This window comes from Hydractinia symbiolongicarpus, chromosome 9 (assembly GCF_029227915.1).
Source record: "Hydractinia symbiolongicarpus strain clone_291-10 chromosome 9, HSymV2.1, whole genome shotgun sequence".
NCBI classification, from domain to species: Eukaryota; Metazoa; Cnidaria; class Hydrozoa; order Anthoathecata; family Hydractiniidae; genus Hydractinia; species Hydractinia symbiolongicarpus.
The window spans coordinates 9,368,677-9,390,002 of NC_079883.1; the positions used below are offsets into that span (position 1 = coordinate 9,368,677).

At 40.7% G+C, this 21,326-nt stretch overlaps 16 non-coding genes across 16 annotated transcripts; 4 read left to right on the plus strand and 12 right to left on the minus strand.

Moving 5' to 3' along the window:
* The first annotated feature begins 1,291 nt into the window (after positions 1-1,291).
* LOC130661619 (5S ribosomal RNA) lies at positions 1,292-1,410 on the plus strand. Its single transcript, XR_008988796.1, has one exon. It is a non-coding gene; the product is annotated as a 5S ribosomal RNA (ribosomal RNA).
* A 350-nt stretch (positions 1,411-1,760) lies between these two features.
* LOC130659885 (U1 spliceosomal RNA) lies at positions 1,761-1,925 on the minus strand. The gene has a single exon (XR_008987089.1). It is a non-coding gene; the product is annotated as a U1 spliceosomal RNA (small nuclear RNA).
* Positions 1,926-2,110: 185 nt separating this feature from the next.
* Positions 2,111-2,302, minus strand: LOC130660931 (U2 spliceosomal RNA). Its single transcript, XR_008988127.1, has one exon. It is a non-coding gene; the product is annotated as a U2 spliceosomal RNA (small nuclear RNA).
* A 322-nt stretch (positions 2,303-2,624) lies between these two features.
* Positions 2,625-2,697, minus strand: Trnar-acg (transfer RNA arginine (anticodon ACG)). Its single transcript has one exon. It is a non-coding gene; the product is annotated as a tRNA-Arg (tRNA).
* A 4,470-nt stretch (positions 2,698-7,167) lies between these two features.
* LOC130661620 (5S ribosomal RNA) lies at positions 7,168-7,286 on the plus strand. Its single transcript, XR_008988797.1, has one exon. It is a non-coding gene; the product is annotated as a 5S ribosomal RNA (ribosomal RNA).
* Positions 7,287-7,636: 350 nt separating this feature from the next.
* LOC130659886 (U1 spliceosomal RNA) lies at positions 7,637-7,801 on the minus strand. The gene has a single exon (XR_008987090.1). It is a non-coding gene; the product is annotated as a U1 spliceosomal RNA (small nuclear RNA).
* A 185-nt stretch (positions 7,802-7,986) lies between these two features.
* On the minus strand, positions 7,987-8,178 carry LOC130660933 (U2 spliceosomal RNA). Its single transcript, XR_008988129.1, has one exon. It is a non-coding gene; the product is annotated as a U2 spliceosomal RNA (small nuclear RNA).
* Positions 8,179-8,500: 322 nt separating this feature from the next.
* Positions 8,501-8,573, minus strand: Trnar-acg (transfer RNA arginine (anticodon ACG)). The gene has a single exon. It is a non-coding gene; the product is annotated as a tRNA-Arg (tRNA).
* A 4,470-nt stretch (positions 8,574-13,043) lies between these two features.
* LOC130661621 (5S ribosomal RNA) lies at positions 13,044-13,162 on the plus strand. The gene has a single exon (XR_008988799.1). It is a non-coding gene; the product is annotated as a 5S ribosomal RNA (ribosomal RNA).
* A 350-nt stretch (positions 13,163-13,512) lies between these two features.
* Positions 13,513-13,677, minus strand: LOC130659887 (U1 spliceosomal RNA). The gene has a single exon (XR_008987091.1). It is a non-coding gene; the product is annotated as a U1 spliceosomal RNA (small nuclear RNA).
* A 185-nt stretch (positions 13,678-13,862) lies between these two features.
* LOC130660934 (U2 spliceosomal RNA) lies at positions 13,863-14,054 on the minus strand. The gene has a single exon (XR_008988131.1). It is a non-coding gene; the product is annotated as a U2 spliceosomal RNA (small nuclear RNA).
* Positions 14,055-14,376: 322 nt separating this feature from the next.
* Positions 14,377-14,449, minus strand: Trnar-acg (transfer RNA arginine (anticodon ACG)). Its single transcript has one exon. It is a non-coding gene; the product is annotated as a tRNA-Arg (tRNA).
* Positions 14,450-18,919: 4,470 nt separating this feature from the next.
* On the plus strand, positions 18,920-19,038 carry LOC130661622 (5S ribosomal RNA). Its single transcript, XR_008988800.1, has one exon. It is a non-coding gene; the product is annotated as a 5S ribosomal RNA (ribosomal RNA).
* Positions 19,039-19,388: 350 nt separating this feature from the next.
* On the minus strand, positions 19,389-19,553 carry LOC130659889 (U1 spliceosomal RNA). Its single transcript, XR_008987092.1, has one exon. It is a non-coding gene; the product is annotated as a U1 spliceosomal RNA (small nuclear RNA).
* A 185-nt stretch (positions 19,554-19,738) lies between these two features.
* Positions 19,739-19,930, minus strand: LOC130660935 (U2 spliceosomal RNA). The gene has a single exon (XR_008988132.1). It is a non-coding gene; the product is annotated as a U2 spliceosomal RNA (small nuclear RNA).
* A 322-nt stretch (positions 19,931-20,252) lies between these two features.
* Trnar-acg (transfer RNA arginine (anticodon ACG)) lies at positions 20,253-20,325 on the minus strand. The gene has a single exon. It is a non-coding gene; the product is annotated as a tRNA-Arg (tRNA).
* Between the last annotated feature and the right edge of the window lie 1,001 nt (positions 20,326-21,326).

A 21,326-nucleotide genomic window follows, 5' to 3' on the forward strand; every position in this document is an offset into this window, starting at 1 on the left:
TGTGTTTGGTAGACGTTGGTTTACTTGCTGCTTGTGTATTTTGTGACGGCTTTTGTTCCTTCACTGACTGCGTGTTTTGCAAGTTCTCCAGGCAAGAGAAGACGTACTGCGGTTTGAATTTCACGAGAAGAGATGGTCGACTTTTTGTTTTGAAGAGCCAAACGCGAAGCTTCGGAAGCAATGCGCTCAAAGATGTCGTTGACAAATGAGTTCATGATGCTCATAGCTTTGCTTGAAACTCCGACATCTGGGTGAACTTGTTTCAAAACATTGTAGATGTAAATAGCATAACTTTCCTTTCTCTTTCTCTTGCGTTTCTTTTCACCAGTTAGTTCCACCAATCTTTCCTCCTTTTTTGCCGGCTCTTTTTTCACCTTTCTTGGCTACTTTAGGTGCCTGTTTTCCTCCTTTAGCTGCTGCGTCAGACATGGTTAAAAATTTTTGCTACTTAACTTGTAAATAAGCATTAAACTGCAAGTCAAAACTTTTTGTTTATAAGTAAAAAAATCGGATCGAATTCGATCCGAAAACGCCGATACGCAATTTAATTGGTTAAAAAAAAAATCTTTTGTTTAATACTTAATTATGATTGGTTAAAAAAACATGATTTCGATCCTATTTTTATGATGAAAAAACGAGTAAAGTTTATTTCGTTAACACTTACGTTAAATATTCGTACGTTTTTGTATTAACTTACAAATCAAATCGCAGTTATGTCTGGACGTGGAAAAGGTGGAAAAGCTAAGGCTAAAGCCAAGACAAGATCCTCAAGAGCTGGACTTCAATTTCCAGTCGGTAGAGTGCATAGATTCCTTCGTAGAGGGCACTATGCTAACCGAATTGGATCTGGAGCACCAGTTTACTTAGCAGCCGTCTTGGAATATTTATCTGCTGAGATATTGGAGTTGGCTGGTAACGCAGCAAGAGACAACAAAAAAGCTAGGATTATTCCAAGACATTTACAATTGGCTGTTCGTAATGATGAAGAATTAAACAAACTTTTGAGCGGTGTAACCATTGCAGCTGGTGGTGTTTTGCCAAACATTCAAGCTGTCTTACTCCCAAAGAAGAACGACAAAGGACAGAAGAAGTAAACCGCTACACTCAGAAAACAACGGCTATTTTTATAGCCACACATCTTTAAAAAAACATTGTTTTTTTCACAAAACTATAACCTTAAAGTCTAATAGATAATCCATGCATACGCCTTGTCCTAAGTAACTCAAAGAAATTAAATAAAAAAATTTGATCACAACGTCAAAATAAATTGCACGTATTTGCCCCTACTAATGTCTACGGCCATACCACGATGAACACACCCGTTCTCGTCTGATCACGGAAGTTAAGCATCGTCGGGCCGGGATAGTACTTGGATGGGGGACCGCCTGGGAACTCCCGGTGTCGTAGGCTTTTCATTTTCATTTGTTGCCTTTTCATTTCAATGGTGCTGTGATATATTTCTTGTTATAACAATTAAGGAACGTGGCGGTTGTTGAAAGTGTTTCCTATGACATTTTCCTACGACATTTTCAGGTGATAGTACGAGAAAAAAGAGCTTTCAAATGCATACAAACTCGATCTATTGCCGATCATCCAATAACCCTGACGGAATGGCAAATAAAATAAAATTCCGCCGCCTTCCGAGGACTTATATCGCAATCACGTTTCGTAACAGCCAAGCGAGGTTTTACCTTAGCGTTTAAGTCACCACCGACATTTGGCCGCGCAACTTTTCTAAGCTCATTCATTTTGACTTAAGGAGGGGGCGAGCGCGGACGCAGGCCCCCACTACCAGAAATTGTACGGTCGAGTTACTGACGTTTGCAGTAATCGCAGAGGTCAGCCCAAGCGTAGTGCAATGCAAGAGCCTCACTCTGGAAGAAAACCCTCATTGATCAGTCTTTACTTCCCCGTCAGGTAAGTATGAGTTGGAACTGCACCGTAGCATGAGGGTACCCTTCAAAGTTTGTTAATGCTTGTGGCTTGAGTGTGTTATAAACTGCCGTGTCGCGGGGCATAGGCTGTATTCTCCCCCAGTGTACGCGTTTTGTTCCCGCCGTAGACTATGCAGAGTGCCGTCGGAAAGAGGACTGCTATTATTCTTTTATTGCTTATGTGGGCCGCCATCGGTAATAGTGCAACACCAAGGCAACCCGTGGTCACGGCGTGAATGAATCCACCTCCATGACCCAAGGCCAAAAATCAGATTAATATACTGACCATTCAGAGAATGGCCTACCAGATATTAAACTGATAAGAACAGATACTACACTTGATCTTAGCCATTAGGCCGAGAAGCGATAAAGAACAAGCGTTGCCATGATAGGCATCGTCCACACACCGTAACTGCTTGTGGAGCATGTCACGTTACTGTAAAGCTTACAACTGTCACCGCGTACGGATGGACGGCGACATAGTAAAAATCACGGCTGTTGATTTAGCCGTAGGATGGAGAGCGACTGTAGCGAGTGGATGGTAACTTACATGAATGCTAACAAAGGCGACGATACTAAGTGCGTGATATTACTTTCCAATATGACTGCGTACATTCCGTTTATCAACGCATTACGCCAGAACGTGCGCGCGCGTTACACAGTAGACCATGCAGCCGAAATGCGACAGTGCGACCCTGCCAGGAGTCGAACCTGGAATCCCCTGATTCGTAGTCAGATGCCTTATCCATTGGGCCACAGGGCCATGCTTATGACTTCGCCCCATCGTTATTTTGGCTTGCGCATTCGTTTTACTTACGACAGAATTCTTCGTGTTTGTAGCCATGAAAGAAAGGGACTTCTGTGAGTGAATTTTTTTACTGTGGTCTAATAAAAAAGTCGAAACGCAGTGCCCAATATATGAATTGCTCCTAATAGCCGGAAACAGGCCGTGTCGATGATGTAGGCCGACATACGCAACGCAAACCAAAGAACGCTTTATGAAAATCCTAACACGGGCGCGGAAGAAGCCCAAATTAACAGAGTAGATGTAATGCTGAAGACCTCAAACTCCAGCAGCTTCTCTTTCAGACTATTGCGTCGTGCTACAAATAAAAATTAACATGCTTTCGCATAGTCGCGGCACCCAAAACGGACATTATACGATGTACAGAAACACACATTTCTGTTTTCGCGCCAAATCAATTCCCGGGAGTGGTACTTTTACGTCCGCATACTTCGCACCGTCTTAAATTATATCTCATTTACACGGTAATGTTTAGTATACTTCTACTGTGATAACAAGCATCGTTTATCGTTGGATTGTTGTAAGAAAACATTAAAAATGAGTGAAGCAGCTTCTCCAAAGAAAATCGCACCCAAGAAGAAACCTGCTGCAAAGAAGACAGCTGATCACCCTAAATATGTGGACATGATCAAGGCTGCTATCGCTACCCTAAAGGAACGCGGTGGTTCATCTCGCCAAGCTATTACAAAATATATTCATGCAAATTACAAAGTTGCTGAAAACTCAGATCATCATCTGAAAATGGCTCTTAAACGAGGAGTAACATCAGGCGATTTGATTCAAACTAAAGGCACTGGTGCTTCTGGATCATTCAAGCTAGGTCAGGTAAAAAAAGAAAAACCTAAGAAAAAGGCCGCAGCAAAAAAGCCAACGGCAAAGAAGCCTACTGCAAAGAAAAGTACACCAAAAAAGAAGCCAGCAAAGAAGAGCACGCCAAAGAAAGCAGCAAAGAAGCCTGCCACAAAGAAAGCCTCGGCTAAGAAACCAGCAGCTAAGAAACCCACAAAGAAGCCTGTTGCTAAAAAACCTGCAGCAAAGAAGGTCAAAAAGACTCCCAAAAAGGCAGCAAAGAAGACCGCAAAAAAATAATTTGTGTGTATCTGGCTATTACATTAACAAACGGCTATTTTTATAGCCACACATTTACAAAAAAACATTATCTTGGTACAAAGTTAAACTTGTTTAAGTCACTTAAACAGTTAAAAAAGAGTAATTTTAAGATTAGATTCCCTAAGTTTAAGTATTTTCGTTTTTAAATTTCTTATTTTCTTGCTTTTACTTTTCTTGCCCTTCATATTTTTAACATTGTCAAACTTTATGTAGCATAAAATTTTTATGTAGCATAAAATTTAAACAGAAAGCAGAACAAAGTTTGATATAAAAAGCTAGCCGTAATATTTTTTATGGATGTGTGGCTATAAAAATAGCCGTTTTTTGTTTGGTAAGATGCTTAGGCACGTTCCCCACGAATTCTTCTTGCCAACTGGATGTCTTTAGGCATGATTGTAACTCGTTTTGCGTGAATGGCACACAAGTTAGTATCCTCGAACAAGCCAACAAGGTACGCTTCAGAAGCCTCTTGCAGAGCCATAACGGCTGTGCTCTGGAATCGCAGATCTGTTTTGAAGTCCTGAGCAATTTCTCGCACAAGACGCTGGAAAGGCAACTTGCGGATCAAGAGCTCGGTTGACTTCTGGTATCTTCTGATTTCTCTGAGAGCAACTGTACCAGGTCTGTAACGATGTGGTTTTTTCACTCCTCCAGTAGCTGGTGCGCTTTTCCTCGCAGCTTTAGTGGCGAGTTGTTTTCGTGGAGCCTTTCCTCCAGTAGATTTACGTGCAGTTTGCTTTGTACGAGCCATATTTTAAGAAGTCGATGTAGTACGGATACACAAGACGGTCTAAAATGCACTATCGCGCCAAAGTTTTATTTCTCATATTGATTGACAGCTAAGGTTCAAAACAAACCATTTGATTGGTGCTAAGAAAGTAATTTCTGATTGGCTGCATAATGACATTACGCTCATTACTTTAACATTTTTATAAAATCTGTGTTTTTTGGCTACGGGAAAACGGCTGTATCTTCTGATACACAAAAGCTTTTGACTTTTTTTTTTTTTAGTAAGTAGCAGAAGGTTTGGCGAATTCCAACGATGCCAAATTTATTGCCTTACTGAAACATTAAGACCACGAATTTTTAAAAAAACTACAGTTTTACTTAAAAAAATGTACAAAATGTTCGGAACATTTTGTAATGACGCAACTCTATTGGTTAATTAGGGTGTTTCCACGAGCAGTAGGTAATTTTATGGCCTCTTTTTAAAGCTGTCTGAATTCTGTTAACTCAAACGTTGTTTTTGTACTCGTTCTGTACGCAACTATATCAATATGTCTGGACGCGGAAAAGGAGGTAAAGGATTGGGAAAAGGAGGTGCTAAACGTCACCGAAAAATTCTTCGTGATAACATTCAGGGAATCACAAAACCTGCTATTCGACGTCTTGCTCGACGAGGTGGTGTCAAACGTATCTCTGGCCTTATCTATGAGGAAACCAGAGGTGTACTGAAGGTTTTCTTAGAGAATGTTATTCGTGATGCTGTAACCTACACAGAGCACGCTAAACGCAAGACCGTTACCGCTATGGATGTTGTTTATGCCTTAAAACGTCAAGGAAGAACTCTTTACGGATTCGGAGGTTAAGCGTTGTCATTGCTCAACAAAAACGGCTATTTTTATAGCCACAAATCTTTTAAAACATTACTTTGTGCACGCTTCCAAATTACACAATGTGTAAAGTCTTGTCACAGTTACATTTATTGCTATACGATACTATGTCATATATGACACAAAAAAAATTTAGAAATACTTTGTAGGGTTAATTTGCCTGGGAGTGTTTCCGTGAAAAGCTGGGTTAAGTTAAATGTAAGCAATAACATGGATCAATGTACTTGTCTTTTCTGCAAGTACAGCTAATAATACGTATGAAAAGTGAAGCTAATCCACACACACACATGGGGAAGTATTTTAAATGTAGGCTAGTGTTCTTAAGCACATTATTTAGAAGTTTTATTAACTTCGGTTAACTTGTAGTGACGCCAAGTAAATGTTTTTTTAAAGATGTGTGGTCTTAAAAAAGACCGTTTGTGTTTGGTAGACGTTGGTTTACTTGCTGCTTGTGTATTTTGTGACGGCTTTTGTTCCTTCACTGACTGCGTGTTTTGCAAGTTCTCCAGGCAAGAGAAGACGTACTGCGGTTTGAATTTCACGAGAAGAGATGGTCGACTTTTTGTTTTGAAGAGCCAAACGCGAAGCTTCGGAAGCAATGCGCTCAAAGATGTCGTTGACAAATGAGTTCATGATGCTCATAGCTTTGCTTGAAACTCCGACATCTGGGTGAACTTGTTTCAAAACATTGTAGATGTAAATAGCATAACTTTCCTTTCTCTTTCTCTTGCGTTTCTTTTCACCAGTTCCACCAATCTTTCCTCCTTTTTTGCCGGCTCTTTTTTCACCTTTCTTGGCTACTTTAGGTGCCTGTTTTCCTCCTTTAGCTGCTGCGTCAGACATGGTTAAAAATTTTTGCTACTTAACTTGTAAATAAGCATTAAACTGCAAGTCAAAACTTTTTGTTTATAAGTAAAAAAATCGGATCGAATTCGATCCGAAAACGCCGATACGCAATTTAATTGGTTAAAAAAAAAATCTTTTGTTTAATACTTAATTATGATTGGTTAAAAAAACATGATTTCGATCCTATTTTTATGATGAAAAAACGAGTAAAGTTTATTTCGTTAACACTTACGTTAAATATTCGTACGTTTTTGTATTAACTTACAAATCAAATCGCAGTTATGTCTGGACGTGGAAAAGGTGGAAAAGCTAAGGCTAAAGCCAAGACAAGATCCTCAAGAGCTGGACTTCAATTTCCAGTCGGTAGAGTGCATAGATTCCTTCGTAGAGGGCACTATGCTAACCGAATTGGATCTGGAGCACCAGTTTACTTAGCAGCCGTCTTGGAATATTTATCTGCTGAGATATTGGAGTTGGCTGGTAACGCAGCAAGAGACAACAAAAAAGCTAGGATTATTCCAAGACATTTACAATTGGCTGTTCGTAATGATGAAGAATTAAACAAACTTTTGAGCGGTGTAACCATTGCAGCTGGTGGTGTTTTGCCAAACATTCAAGCTGTCTTACTCCCAAAGAAGAACGACAAAGGACAGAAGAAGTAAACCGCTACACTCAGAAAACAACGGCTATTTTTATAGCCACACATCTTTAAAAAAACATTGTTTTTTTCACAAAACTATAACCTTAAAGTCTAATAGATAATCCATGCATACGCCTTGTCCTAAGTAACTCAAAGAAATTAAATAAAAAAATTTGATCACAACGTCAAAATAAATTGCACGTATTTGCCCCTACTAATGTCTACGGCCATACCACGATGAACACACCCGTTCTCGTCTGATCACGGAAGTTAAGCATCGTCGGGCCGGGATAGTACTTGGATGGGGGACCGCCTGGGAACTCCCGGTGTCGTAGGCTTTTCATTTTCATTTGTTGCCTTTTCATTTCAATGGTGCTGTGATATATTTCTTGTTATAACAATTAAGGAACGTGGCGGTTGTTGAAAGTGTTTCCTATGACATTTTCCTACGACATTTTCAGGTGATAGTACGAGAAAAAAGAGCTTTCAAATGCATACAAACTCGATCTATTGCCGATCATCCAATAACCCTGACGGAATGGCAAATAAAATAAAATTCCGCCGCCTTCCGAGGACTTATATCGCAATCACGTTTCGTAACAGCCAAGCGAGGTTTTACCTTAGCGTTTAAGTCACCACCGACATTTGGCCGCGCAACTTTTCTAAGCTCATTCATTTTGACTTAAGGAGGGGGCGAGCGCGGACGCAGGCCCCCACTACCAGAAATTGTACGGTCGAGTTACTGACGTTTGCAGTAATCGCAGAGGTCAGCCCAAGCGTAGTGCAATGCAAGAGCCTCACTCTGGAAGAAAACCCTCATTGATCAGTCTTTACTTCCCCGTCAGGTAAGTATGAGTTGGAACTGCACCGTAGCATGAGGGTACCCTTCAAAGTTTGTTAATGCTTGTGGCTTGAGTGTGTTATAAACTGCCGTGTCGCGGGGCATAGGCTGTATTCTCCCCCAGTGTACGCGTTTTGTTCCCGCCGTAGACTATGCAGAGTGCCGTCGGAAAGAGGACTGCTATTATTCTTTTATTGCTTATGTGGGCCGCCATCGGTAATAGTGCAACACCAAGGCAACCCGTGGTCACGGCGTGAATGAATCCACCTCCATGACCCAAGGCCAAAAATCAGATTAATATACTGACCATTCAGAGAATGGCCTACCAGATATTAAACTGATAAGAACAGATACTACACTTGATCTTAGCCATTAGGCCGAGAAGCGATAAAGAACAAGCGTTGCCATGATAGGCATCGTCCACACACCGTAACTGCTTGTGGAGCATGTCACGTTACTGTAAAGCTTACAACTGTCACCGCGTACGGATGGACGGCGACATAGTAAAAATCACGGCTGTTGATTTAGCCGTAGGATGGAGAGCGACTGTAGCGAGTGGATGGTAACTTACATGAATGCTAACAAAGGCGACGATACTAAGTGCGTGATATTACTTTCCAATATGACTGCGTACATTCCGTTTATCAACGCATTACGCCAGAACGTGCGCGCGCGTTACACAGTAGACCATGCAGCCGAAATGCGACAGTGCGACCCTGCCAGGAGTCGAACCTGGAATCCCCTGATTCGTAGTCAGATGCCTTATCCATTGGGCCACAGGGCCATGCTTATGACTTCGCCCCATCGTTATTTTGGCTTGCGCATTCGTTTTACTTACGACAGAATTCTTCGTGTTTGTAGCCATGAAAGAAAGGGACTTCTGTGAGTGAATTTTTTTACTGTGGTCTAATAAAAAAGTCGAAACGCAGTGCCCAATATATGAATTGCTCCTAATAGCCGGAAACAGGCCGTGTCGATGATGTAGGCCGACATACGCAACGCAAACCAAAGAACGCTTTATGAAAATCCTAACACGGGCGCGGAAGAAGCCCAAATTAACATAGTAGATGTAATGCTGAAGACCTCAAACTCCAGCAGCTTCTCTTTCAGACTATTGCGTCGTGCTACAAATAAAAATTAACATGCTTTCGCATAGTCGCGGCACCCAAAACGGACATTATACGATGTACAGAAACACACATTTCTGTTTTCGCGCCAAATCAATTCCCGGGAGTGGTACTTTTACGTCCGCATACTTCGCACCGTCTTAAATTATATCTCATTTACACGGTAATGTTTAGTATACTTCTACTGTGATAACAAGCATCGTTTATCGTTGGATTGTTGTAAGAAAACATTAAAAATGAGTGAAGCAGCTTCTCCAAAGAAAATCGCACCCAAGAAGAAACCTGCTGCAAAGAAGACAGCTGATCACCCTAAATATGTGGACATGATCAAGGCTGCTATCGCTACCCTAAAGGAACGCGGTGGTTCATCTCGCCAAGCTATTACAAAATATATTCATGCAAATTACAAAGTTGCTGAAAACTCAGATCATCATCTGAAAATGGCTCTTAAACGAGGAGTAACATCAGGCGATTTGATTCAAACTAAAGGCACTGGTGCTTCTGGATCATTCAAGCTAGGTCAGGTAAAAAAAGAAAAACCTAAGAAAAAGGCCGCAGCAAAAAAGCCAACGGCAAAGAAGCCTACTGCAAAGAAAAGTACACCAAAAAAGAAGCCAGCAAAGAAGAGCACGCCAAAGAAAGCAGCAAAGAAGCCTGCCACAAAGAAAGCCTCGGCTAAGAAACCAGCAGCTAAGAAACCCACAAAGAAGCCTGTTGCTAAAAAACCTGCAGCAAAGAAGGTCAAAAAGACTCCCAAAAAGGCAGCAAAGAAGACCGCAAAAAAATAATTTGTGTGTATCTGGCTATTACATTAACAAACGGCTATTTTTATAGCCACACATTTACAAAAAAACATTATCTTGGTACAAAGTTAAACTTGTTTAAGTCACTTAAACAGTTAAAAAAGAGTAATTTTAAGATTAGATTCCCTAAGTTTAAGTATTTTCGTTTTTAAATTTCTTATTTTCTTGCTTTTACTTTTCTTGCCCTTCATATTTTTAACATTGTCAAACTTTATGTAGCATAAAATTTTTATGTAGCATAAAATTTAAACAGAAAGCAGAACAAAGTTTGATATAAAAAGCTAGCCGTAATATTTTTTATGGATGTGTGGCTATAAAAATAGCCGTTTTTTGTTTGGTAAGATGCTTAGGCACGTTCCCCACGAATTCTTCTTGCCAACTGGATGTCTTTAGGCATGATTGTAACTCGTTTTGCGTGAATGGCACACAAGTTAGTATCCTCGAACAAGCCAACAAGGTACGCTTCAGAAGCCTCTTGCAGAGCCATAACGGCTGTGCTCTGGAATCGCAGATCTGTTTTGAAGTCCTGAGCAATTTCTCGCACAAGACGCTGGAAAGGCAACTTGCGGATCAAGAGCTCGGTTGACTTCTGGTATCTTCTGATTTCTCTGAGAGCAACTGTACCAGGTCTGTAACGATGTGGTTTTTTCACTCCTCCAGTAGCTGGTGCGCTTTTCCTCGCAGCTTTAGTGGCGAGTTGTTTTCGTGGAGCCTTTCCTCCAGTAGATTTACGTGCAGTTTGCTTTGTACGAGCCATATTTTAAGAAGTCGATGTAGTACGGATACACAAGACGGTCTAAAATGCACTATCGCGCCAAAGTTTTATTTCTCATATTGATTGACAGCTAAGGTTCAAAACAAACCATTTGATTGGTGCTAAGAAAGTAATTTCTGATTGGCTGCATAATGACATTACGCTCATTACTTTAACATTTTTATAAAATCTGTGTTTTTTGGCTACGGGAAAACGGCTGTATCTTCTGATACACAAAAGCTTTTGACTTTTTTTTTTTTTAGTAAGTAGCAGAAGGTTTGGCGAATTCCAACGATGCCAAATTTATTGCCTTACTGAAACATTAAGACCACGAATTTTTAAAAAAACTACAGTTTTACTTAAAAAAATGTACAAAATGTTCGGAACATTTTGTAATGACGCAACTCTATTGGTTAATTAGGGTGTTTCCACGAGCAGTAGGTAATTTTATGGCCTCTTTTTAAAGCTGTCTGAATTCTGTTAACTCAAACGTTGTTTTTGTACTCGTTCTGTACGCAACTATATCAATATGTCTGGACGCGGAAAAGGAGGTAAAGGATTGGGAAAAGGAGGTGCTAAACGTCACCGAAAAATTCTTCGTGATAACATTCAGGGAATCACAAAACCTGCTATTCGACGTCTTGCTCGACGAGGTGGTGTCAAACGTATCTCTGGCCTTATCTATGAGGAAACCAGAGGTGTACTGAAGGTTTTCTTAGAGAATGTTATTCGTGATGCTGTAACCTACACAGAGCACGCTAAACGCAAGACCGTTACCGCTATGGATGTTGTTTATGCCTTAAAACGTCAAGGAAGAACTCTTTACGGATTCGGAGGTTAAGCGTTGTCATTGCTCAACAAAAACGGCTATTTTTATAGCCACAAATCTTTTAAAACATTACTTTGTGCACGCTTCCAAATTACACAATGTGTAAAGTCTTGTCACAGTTACATTTATTGCTATACGATACTATGTCATATATGACACAAAAAAAATTTAGAAATACTTTGTAGGGTTAATTTGCCTGGGAGTGTTTCCGTGAAAAGCTGGGTTAAGTTAAATGTAAGCAATAACATGGATCAATGTACTTGTCTTTTCTGCAAGTACAGCTAATAATACGTATGAAAAGTGAAGCTAATCCACACACACACATGGGGAAGTATTTTAAATGTAGGCTAGTGTTCTTAAGCACATTATTTAGAAGTTTTATTAACTTCGGTTAACTTGTAGTGACGCCAAGTAAATGTTTTTTTAAAGATGTGTGGTCTTAAAAAAGACCGTTTGTGTTTGGTAGACGTTGGTTTACTTGCTGCTTGTGTATTTTGTGACGGCTTTTGTTCCTTCACTGACTGCGTGTTTTGCAAGTTCTCCAGGCAAGAGAAGACGTACTGCGGTTTGAATTTCACGAGAAGAGATGGTCGACTTTTTGTTTTGAAGAGCCAAACGCGAAGCTTCGGAAGCAATGCGCTCAAAGATGTCGTTGACAAATGAGTTCATGATGCTCATAGCTTTGCTTGAAACTCCGACATCTGGGTGAACTTGTTTCAAAACATTGTAGATGTAAATAGCATAACTTTCCTTTCTCTTTCTCTTGCGTTTCTTTTCACCAGTTCCACCAATCTTTCCTCCTTTTTTGCCGGCTCTTTTTTCACCTTTCTTGGCTACTTTAGGTGCCTGTTTTCCTCCTTTAGCTGCTGCGTCAGACATGGTTAAAAATTTTTGCTACTTAACTTGTAAATAAGCATTAAACTGCAAGTCAAAACTTTTTGTTTATAAGTAAAAAAATCGGATCGAATTCGATCCGAAAACGCCGATACGCAATTTAATTGGTTAAAAAAAAAATCTTTTGTTTAATACTTAATTATGATTGGTTAAAAAAACATGATTTCGATCCTATTTTTATGATGAAAAAACGAGTAAAGTTTATTTCGTTAACACTTACGTTAAATATTCGTACGTTTTTGTATTAACTTACAAATCAAATCGCAGTTATGTCTGGACGTGGAAAAGGTGGAAAAGCTAAGGCTAAAGCCAAGACAAGATCCTCAAGAGCTGGACTTCAATTTCCAGTCGGTAGAGTGCATAGATTCCTTCGTAGAGGGCACTATGCTAACCGAATTGGATCTGGAGCACCAGTTTACTTAGCAGCCGTCTTGGAATATTTATCTGCTGAGATATTGGAGTTGGCTGGTAACGCAGCAAGAGACAACAAAAAAGCTAGGATTATTCCAAGACATTTACAATTGGCTGTTCGTAATGATGAAGAATTAAACAAACTTTTGAGCGGTGTAACCATTGCAGCTGGTGGTGTTTTGCCAAACATTCAAGCTGTCTTACTCCCAAAGAAGAACGACAAAGGACAGAAGAAGTAAACCGCTACACTCAGAAAACAACGGCTATTTTTATAGCCACACATCTTTAAAAAAACATTGTTTTTTTCACAAAACTATAACCTTAAAGTCTAATAGATAATCCATGCATACGCCTTGTCCTAAGTAACTCAAAGAAATTAAATAAAAAAATTTGATCACAACGTCAAAATAAATTGCACGTATTTGCCCCTACTAATGTCTACGGCCATACCACGATGAACACACCCGTTCTCGTCTGATCACGGAAGTTAAGCATCGTCGGGCCGGGATAGTACTTGGATGGGGGACCGCCTGGGAACTCCCGGTGTCGTAGGCTTTTCATTTTCATTTGTTGCCTTTTCATTTCAATGGTGCTGTGATATATTTCTTGTTATAACAATTAAGGAACGTGGCGGTTGTTGAAAGTGTTTCCTATGACATTTTCCTACGACATTTTCAGGTGATAGTACGAGAAAAAAGAGCTTTCAAATGCATACAAACTCGATCTATTGCCGATCATCCAATAACCCTGACGGAATGGCAAATAAAATAAAATTCCGCCGCCTTCCGAGGACTTATATCGCAATCACGTTTCGTAACAGCCAAGCGAGGTTTTACCTTAGCGTTTAAGTCACCACCGACATTTGGCCGCGCAACTTTTCTAAGCTCATTCATTTTGACTTAAGGAGGGGGCGAGCGCGGACGCAGGCCCCCACTACCAGAAATTGTACGGTCGAGTTACTGACGTTTGCAGTAATCGCAGAGGTCAGCCCAAGCGTAGTGCAATGCAAGAGCCTCACTCTGGAAGAAAACCCTCATTGATCAGTCTTTACTTCCCCGTCAGGTAAGTATGAGTTGGAACTGCACCGTAGCATGAGGGTACCCTTCAAAGTTTGTTAATGCTTGTGGCTTGAGTGTGTTATAAACTGCCGTGTCGCGGGGCATAGGCTGTATTCTCCCCCAGTGTACGCGTTTTGTTCCCGCCGTAGACTATGCAGAGTGCCGTCGGAAAGAGGACTGCTATTATTCTTTTATTGCTTATGTGGGCCGCCATCGGTAATAGTGCAACACCAAGGCAACCCGTGGTCACGGCGTGAATGAATCCACCTCCATGACCCAAGGCCAAAAATCAGATTAATATACTGACCATTCAGAGAATGGCCTACCAGATATTAAACTGATAAGAACAGATACTACACTTGATCTTAGCCATTAGGCCGAGAAGCGATAAAGAACAAGCGTTGCCATGATAGGCATCGTCCACACACCGTAACTGCTTGTGGAGCATGTCACGTTACTGTAAAGCTTACAACTGTCACCGCGTACGGATGGACGGCGACATAGTAAAAATCACGGCTGTTGATTTAGCCGTAGGATGGAGAGCGACTGTAGCGAGTGGATGGTAACTTACATGAATGCTAACAAAGGCGACGATACTAAGTGCGTGATATTACTTTCCAATATGACTGCGTACATTCCGTTTATCAACGCATTACGCCAGAACGTGCGCGCGCGTTACACAGTAGACCATGCAGCCGAAATGCGACAGTGCGACCCTGCCAGGAGTCGAACCTGGAATCCCCTGATTCGTAGTCAGATGCCTTATCCATTGGGCCACAGGGCCATGCTTATGACTTCGCCCCATCGTTATTTTGGCTTGCGCATTCGTTTTACTTACGACAGAATTCTTCGTGTTTGTAGCCATGAAAGAAAGGGACTTCTGTGAGTGAATTTTTTTACTGTGGTCTAATAAAAAAGTCGAAACGCAGTGCCCAATATATGAATTGCTCCTAATAGCCGGAAACAGGCCGTGTCGATGATGTAGGCCGACATACGCAACGCAAACCAAAGAACGCTTTATGAAAATCCTAACACGGGCGCGGAAGAAGCCCAAATTAACAGAGTAGATGTAATGCTGAAGACCTCAAACTCCAGCAGCTTCTCTTTCAGACTATTGCGTCGTGCTACAAATAAAAATTAACATGCTTTCGCATAGTCGCGGCACCCAAAACGGACATTATACGATGTACAGAAACACACATTTCTGTTTTCGCGCCAAATCAATTCCCGGGAGTGGTACTTTTACGTCCGCATACTTCGCACCGTCTTAAATTATATCTCATTTACACGGTAATGTTTAGTATACTTCTACTGTGATAACAAGCATCGTTTATCGTTGGATTGTTGTAAGAAAACATTAAAAATGAGTGAAGCAGCTTCTCCAAAGAAAATCGCACCCAAGAAGAAACCTGCTGCAAAGAAGACAGCTGATCACCCTAAATATGTGGACATGATCAAGGCTGCTATCGCTACCCTAAAGGAACGCGGTGGTTCATCTCGCCAAGCTATTACAAAATATATTCATGCAAATTACAAAGTTGCTGAAAACTCAGATCATCATCTGAAAATGGCTCTTAAACGAGGAGTAACATCAGGCGATTTGATTCAAACTAAAGGCACTGGTGCTTCTGGATCATTCAAGCTAGGTCAGGTAAAAAAAGAAAAACCTAAGAAAAAGGCCGCAGCAAAAAAGCCAACGGCAAAGAAGCCTACTGCAAAGAAAAGTACACCAAAAAAGAAGCCAGCAAAGAAGAGCACGCCAAAGAAAGCAGCAAAGAAGCCTGCCACAAAGAAAGCCTCGGCTAAGAAACCAGCAGCTAAGAAACCCACAAAGAAGCCTGTTGCTAAAAAACCTGCAGCAAAGAAGGTCAAAAAGACTCCCAAAAAGGCAGCAAAGAAGACCGCAAAAAAATAATTTGTGTGTATCTGGCTATTACATTAACAAACGGCTATTTTTATAGCCACACATTTACAAAAAAACATTATCTTGGTACAAAGTTAAACTTGTTTAAGTCACTTAAACAGTTAAAAAAGAGTAATTTTAAGATTAGATTCCCTAAGTTTAAGTATTTTCGTTTTTAAATTTCTTATTTTCTTGCTTTTACTTTTCTTGCCCTTCATATTTTTAACATTGTCAAACTTTATGTAGCATAAAATTTTTATGTAGCATAAAATTTAAACAGAAAGCAGAACAAAGTTTGATATAAAAAGCTAGCCGTAATATTTTTTATGGATGTGTGGCTATAAAAATAGCCGTTTTTTGTTTGGTAAGATGCTTAGGCACGTTCCCCACGAATTCTTCTTGCCAACTGGATGTCTTTAGGCATGATTGTAACTCGTTTTGCGTGAATGGCACACAAGTTAGTATCCTCGAACAAGCCAACAAGGTACGCTTCAGAAGCCTCTTGCAGAGCCATAACGGCTGTGCTCTGGAATCGCAGATCTGTTTTGAAGTCCTGAGCAATTTCTCGCACAAGACGCTGGAAAGGCAACTTGCGGATCAAGAGCTCGGTTGACTTCTGGTATCTTCTGATTTCTCTGAGAGCAACTGTACCAGGTCTGTAACGATGTGGTTTTTTCACTCCTCCAGTAGCTGGTGCGCTTTTCCTCGCAGCTTTAGTGGCGAGTTGTTTTCGTGGAGCCTTTCCTCCAGTAGATTTACGTGCAGTTTGCTTTGTACGAGCCATATTTTAAGAAGTCGATGTAGTACGGATACACAAGACGGTCTAAAATGCACTATCGCGCCAAAGTTTTATTTCTCATATTGATTGACAGCTAAGGTTCAAAACAAACCATTTGATTGGTGCTAAGAAAGTAATTTCTGATTGGCTGCATAATGACATTACGCTCATTACTTTAACATTTTTATAAAATCTGTGTTTTTTGGCTACGGGAAAACGGCTGTATCTTCTGATACACAAAAGCTTTTGACTTTTTTTTTTTTTAGTAAGTAGCAGAAGGTTTGGCGAATTCCAACGATGCCAAATTTATTGCCTTACTGAAACATTAAGACCACGAATTTTTAAAAAAACTACAGTTTTACTTAAAAAAATGTACAAAATGTTCGGAACATTTTGTAATGACGCAACTCTATTGGTTAATTAGGGTGTTTCCACGAGCAGTAGGTAATTTTATGGCCTCTTTTTAAAGCTGTCTGAATTCTGTTAACTCAAACGTTGTTTTTGTACTCGTTCTGTACGCAACTATATCAATATGTCTGGACGCGGAAAAGGAGGTAAAGGATTGGGAAAAGGAGGTGCTAAACGTCACCGAAAAATTCTTCGTGATAACATTCAGGGAATCACAAAACCTGCTATTCGACGTCTTGCTCGACGAGGTGGTGTCAAACGTATCTCTGGCCTTATCTATGAGGAAACCAGAGGTGTACTGAAGGTTTTCTTAGAGAATGTTATTCGTGATGCTGTAACCTACACAGAGCACGCTAAACGCAAGACCGTTACCGCTATGGATGTTGTTTATGCCTTAAAACGTCAAGGAAGAACTCTTTACGGATTCGGAGGTTAAGCGTTGTCATTGCTCAACAAAAACGGCTATTTTTATAGCCACAAATCTTTTAAAACATTACTTTGTGCACGCTTCCAAATTACACAATGTGTAAAGTCTTGTCACAGTTACATTTATTGCTATACGATACTATGTCATATATGACACAAAAAAAATTTAGAAATACTTTGTAGGGTTAATTTGCCTGGGAGTGTTTCCGTGAAAAGCTGGGTTAAGTTAAATGTAAGCAATAACATGGATCAATGTACTTGTCTTTTCTGCAAGTACAGCTAATAATACGTATGAAAAGTGAAGCTAATCCACACACACACATGGGGAAGTATTTTAAATGTAGGCTAGTGTTCTTAAGCACATTATTTAGAAGTTTTATTAACTTCGGTTAACTTGTAGTGACGCCAAGTAAATGTTTTTTTAAAGATGTGTGGTCTTAAAAAAGACCGTTTGTGTTTGGTAGACGTTGGTTTACTTGCTGCTTGTGTATTTTGTGACGGCTTTTGTTCCTTCACTGACTGCGTGTTTTGCAAGTTCTCCAGGCAAGAGAAGACGTACTGCGGTTTGAATTTCACGAGAAGAGATGGTCGACTTTTTGTTTTGAAGAGCCAAACGCGAAGCTTCGGAAGCAATGCGCTCAAAGATGTCGTTGACAAATGAGTTCATGATGCTCATAGCTTTGCTTGAAACTCCGACATCTGGGTGAACTTGTTTCAAAACATTGTAGATGTAAATAGCATAACTTTCCTTTCTCTTTCTCTTGCGTTTCTTTTCACCAGTTCCACCAATCTTTCCTCCTTTTTTGCCGGCTCTTTTTTCACCTTTCTTGGCTACTTTAGGTGCCTGTTTTCCTCCTTTAGCTGCTGCGTCAGACATGGTTAAAAATTTTTGCTACTTAACTTGTAAATAAGCATTAAACTGCAAGTCAAAACTTTTTGTTTATAAGTAAAAAAATCGGATCGAATTCGATCCGAAAACGCCGATACGCAATTTAATTGGTTAAAAAAAAAATCTTTTGTTTAATACTTAATTATGATTGGTTAAAAAAACATGATTTCGATCCTATTTTTATGATGAAAAAACGAGTAAAGTTTATTTCGTTAACACTTACGTTAAATATTCGTACGTTTTTGTATTAACTTACAAATCAAATCGCAGTTATGTCTGGACGTGGAAAAGGTGGAAAAGCTAAGGCTAAAGCCAAGACAAGATCCTCAAGAGCTGGACTTCAATTTCCAGTCGGTAGAGTGCATAGATTCCTTCGTAGAGGGCACTATGCTAACCGAATTGGATCTGGAGCACCAGTTTACTTAGCAGCCGTCTTGGAATATTTATCTGCTGAGATATTGGAGTTGGCTGGTAACGCAGCAAGAGACAACAAAAAAGCTAGGATTATTCCAAGACATTTACAATTGGCTGTTCGTAATGATGAAGAATTAAACAAACTTTTGAGCGGTGTAACCATTGCAGCTGGTGGTGTTTTGCCAAACATTCAAGCTGTCTTACTCCCAAAGAAGAACGACAAAGGACAGAAGAAGTAAACCGCTACACTCAGAAAACAACGGCTATTTTTATAGCCACACATCTTTAAAAAAACATTGTTTTTTTCACAAAACTATAACCTTAAAGTCTAATAGATAATCCATGCATACGCCTTGTCCTAAGTAACTCAAAGAAATTAAATAAAAAAATTTGATCACAACGTCAAAATAAATTGCACGTATTTGCCCCTACTAATGTCTACGGCCATACCACGATGAACACACCCGTTCTCGTCTGATCACGGAAGTTAAGCATCGTCGGGCCGGGATAGTACTTGGATGGGGGACCGCCTGGGAACTCCCGGTGTCGTAGGCTTTTCATTTTCATTTGTTGCCTTTTCATTTCAATGGTGCTGTGATATATTTCTTGTTATAACAATTAAGGAACGTGGCGGTTGTTGAAAGTGTTTCCTATGACATTTTCCTACGACATTTTCAGGTGATAGTACGAGAAAAAAGAGCTTTCAAATGCATACAAACTCGATCTATTGCCGATCATCCAATAACCCTGACGGAATGGCAAATAAAATAAAATTCCGCCGCCTTCCGAGGACTTATATCGCAATCACGTTTCGTAACAGCCAAGCGAGGTTTTACCTTAGCGTTTAAGTCACCACCGACATTTGGCCGCGCAACTTTTCTAAGCTCATTCATTTTGACTTAAGGAGGGGGCGAGCGCGGACGCAGGCCCCCACTACCAGAAATTGTACGGTCGAGTTACTGACGTTTGCAGTAATCGCAGAGGTCAGCCCAAGCGTAGTGCAATGCAAGAGCCTCACTCTGGAAGAAAACCCTCATTGATCAGTCTTTACTTCCCCGTCAGGTAAGTATGAGTTGGAACTGCACCGTAGCATGAGGGTACCCTTCAAAGTTTGTTAATGCTTGTGGCTTGAGTGTGTTATAAACTGCCGTGTCGCGGGGCATAGGCTGTATTCTCCCCCAGTGTACGCGTTTTGTTCCCGCCGTAGACTATGCAGAGTGCCGTCGGAAAGAGGACTGCTATTATTCTTTTATTGCTTATGTGGGCCGCCATCGGTAATAGTGCAACACCAAGGCAACCCGTGGTCACGGCGTGAATGAATCCACCTCCATGACCCAAGGCCAAAAATCAGATTAATATACTGACCATTCAGAGAATGGCCTACCAGATATTAAACTGATAAGAACAGATACTACACTTGATCTTAGCCATTAGGCCGAGAAGCGATAAAGAACAAGCGTTGCCATGATAGGCATCGTCCACACACCGTAACTGCTTGTGGAGCATGTCACGTTACTGTAAAGCTTACAACTGTCACCGCGTACGGATGGACGGCGACATAGTAAAAATCACGGCTGTTGATTTAGCCGTAGGATGGAGAGCGACTGTAGCGAGTGGATGGTAACTTACATGAATGCTAACAAAGGCGACGATACTAAGTGCGTGATATTACTTTCCAATATGACTGCGTACATTCCGTTTATCAACGCATTACGCCAGAACGTGCGCGCGCGTTACACAGTAGACCATGCAGCCGAAATGCGACAGTGCGACCCTGCCAGGAGTCGAACCTGGAATCCCCTGATTCGTAGTCAGATGCCTTATCCATTGGGCCACAGGGCCATGCTTATGACTTCGCCCCATCGTTATTTTGGCTTGCGCATTCGTTTTACTTACGACAGAATTCTTCGTGTTTGTAGCCATGAAAGAAAGGGACTTCTGTGAGTGAATTTTTTTACTGTGGTCTAATAAAAAAGTCGAAACGCAGTGCCCAATATATGAATTGCTCCTAATAGCCGGAAACAGGCCGTGTCGATGATGTAGGCCGACATACGCAACGCAAACCAAAGAACGCTTTATGAAAATCCTAACACGGGCGCGGAAGAAGCCCAAATTAACAGAGTAGATGTAATGCTGAAGACCTCAAACTCCAGCAGCTTCTCTTTCAGACTATTGCGTCGTGCTACAAATAAAAATTAACATGCTTTCGCATAGTCGCGGCACCCAAAACGGACATTATACGATGTACAGAAACACACATTTCTGTTTTCGCGCCAAATCAATTCCCGGGAGTGGTACTTTTACGTCCGCATACTTCGCACCGTCTTAAATTATATCTCATTTACACGGTAATGTTTAGTATACTTCTACTGTGATAACAAGCATCGTTTATCGTTGGATTGTTGTAAGAAAACATTAAAAATGAGTGAAGCAGCTTCTCCAAAGAAAATCGCACCCAAGAAGAAACCTGCTGCAAAGAAGACAGCTGATCACCCTAAATATGTGGACATGATCAAGGCTGCTATCGCTACCCTAAAGGAACGCGGTGGTTCATCTCGCCAAGCTATTACAAAATATATTCATGCAAATTACAAAGTTGCTGAAAACTCAGATCATCATCTGAAAATGGCTCTTAAACGAGGAGTAACATCAGGCGATTTGATTCAAACTAAAGGCACTGGTGCTTCTGGATCATTCAAGCTAGGTCAGGTAAAAAAAGAAAAACCTAAGAAAAAGGCCGCAGCAAAAAGCCAACGGCAAAGAAGCCTACTGCAAAGAAAAGTACACCAAAAAAGAAGCCAGCAAAGAAGAGCACGCCAAAGAAAGCAGCAAAGAAGCCTGCC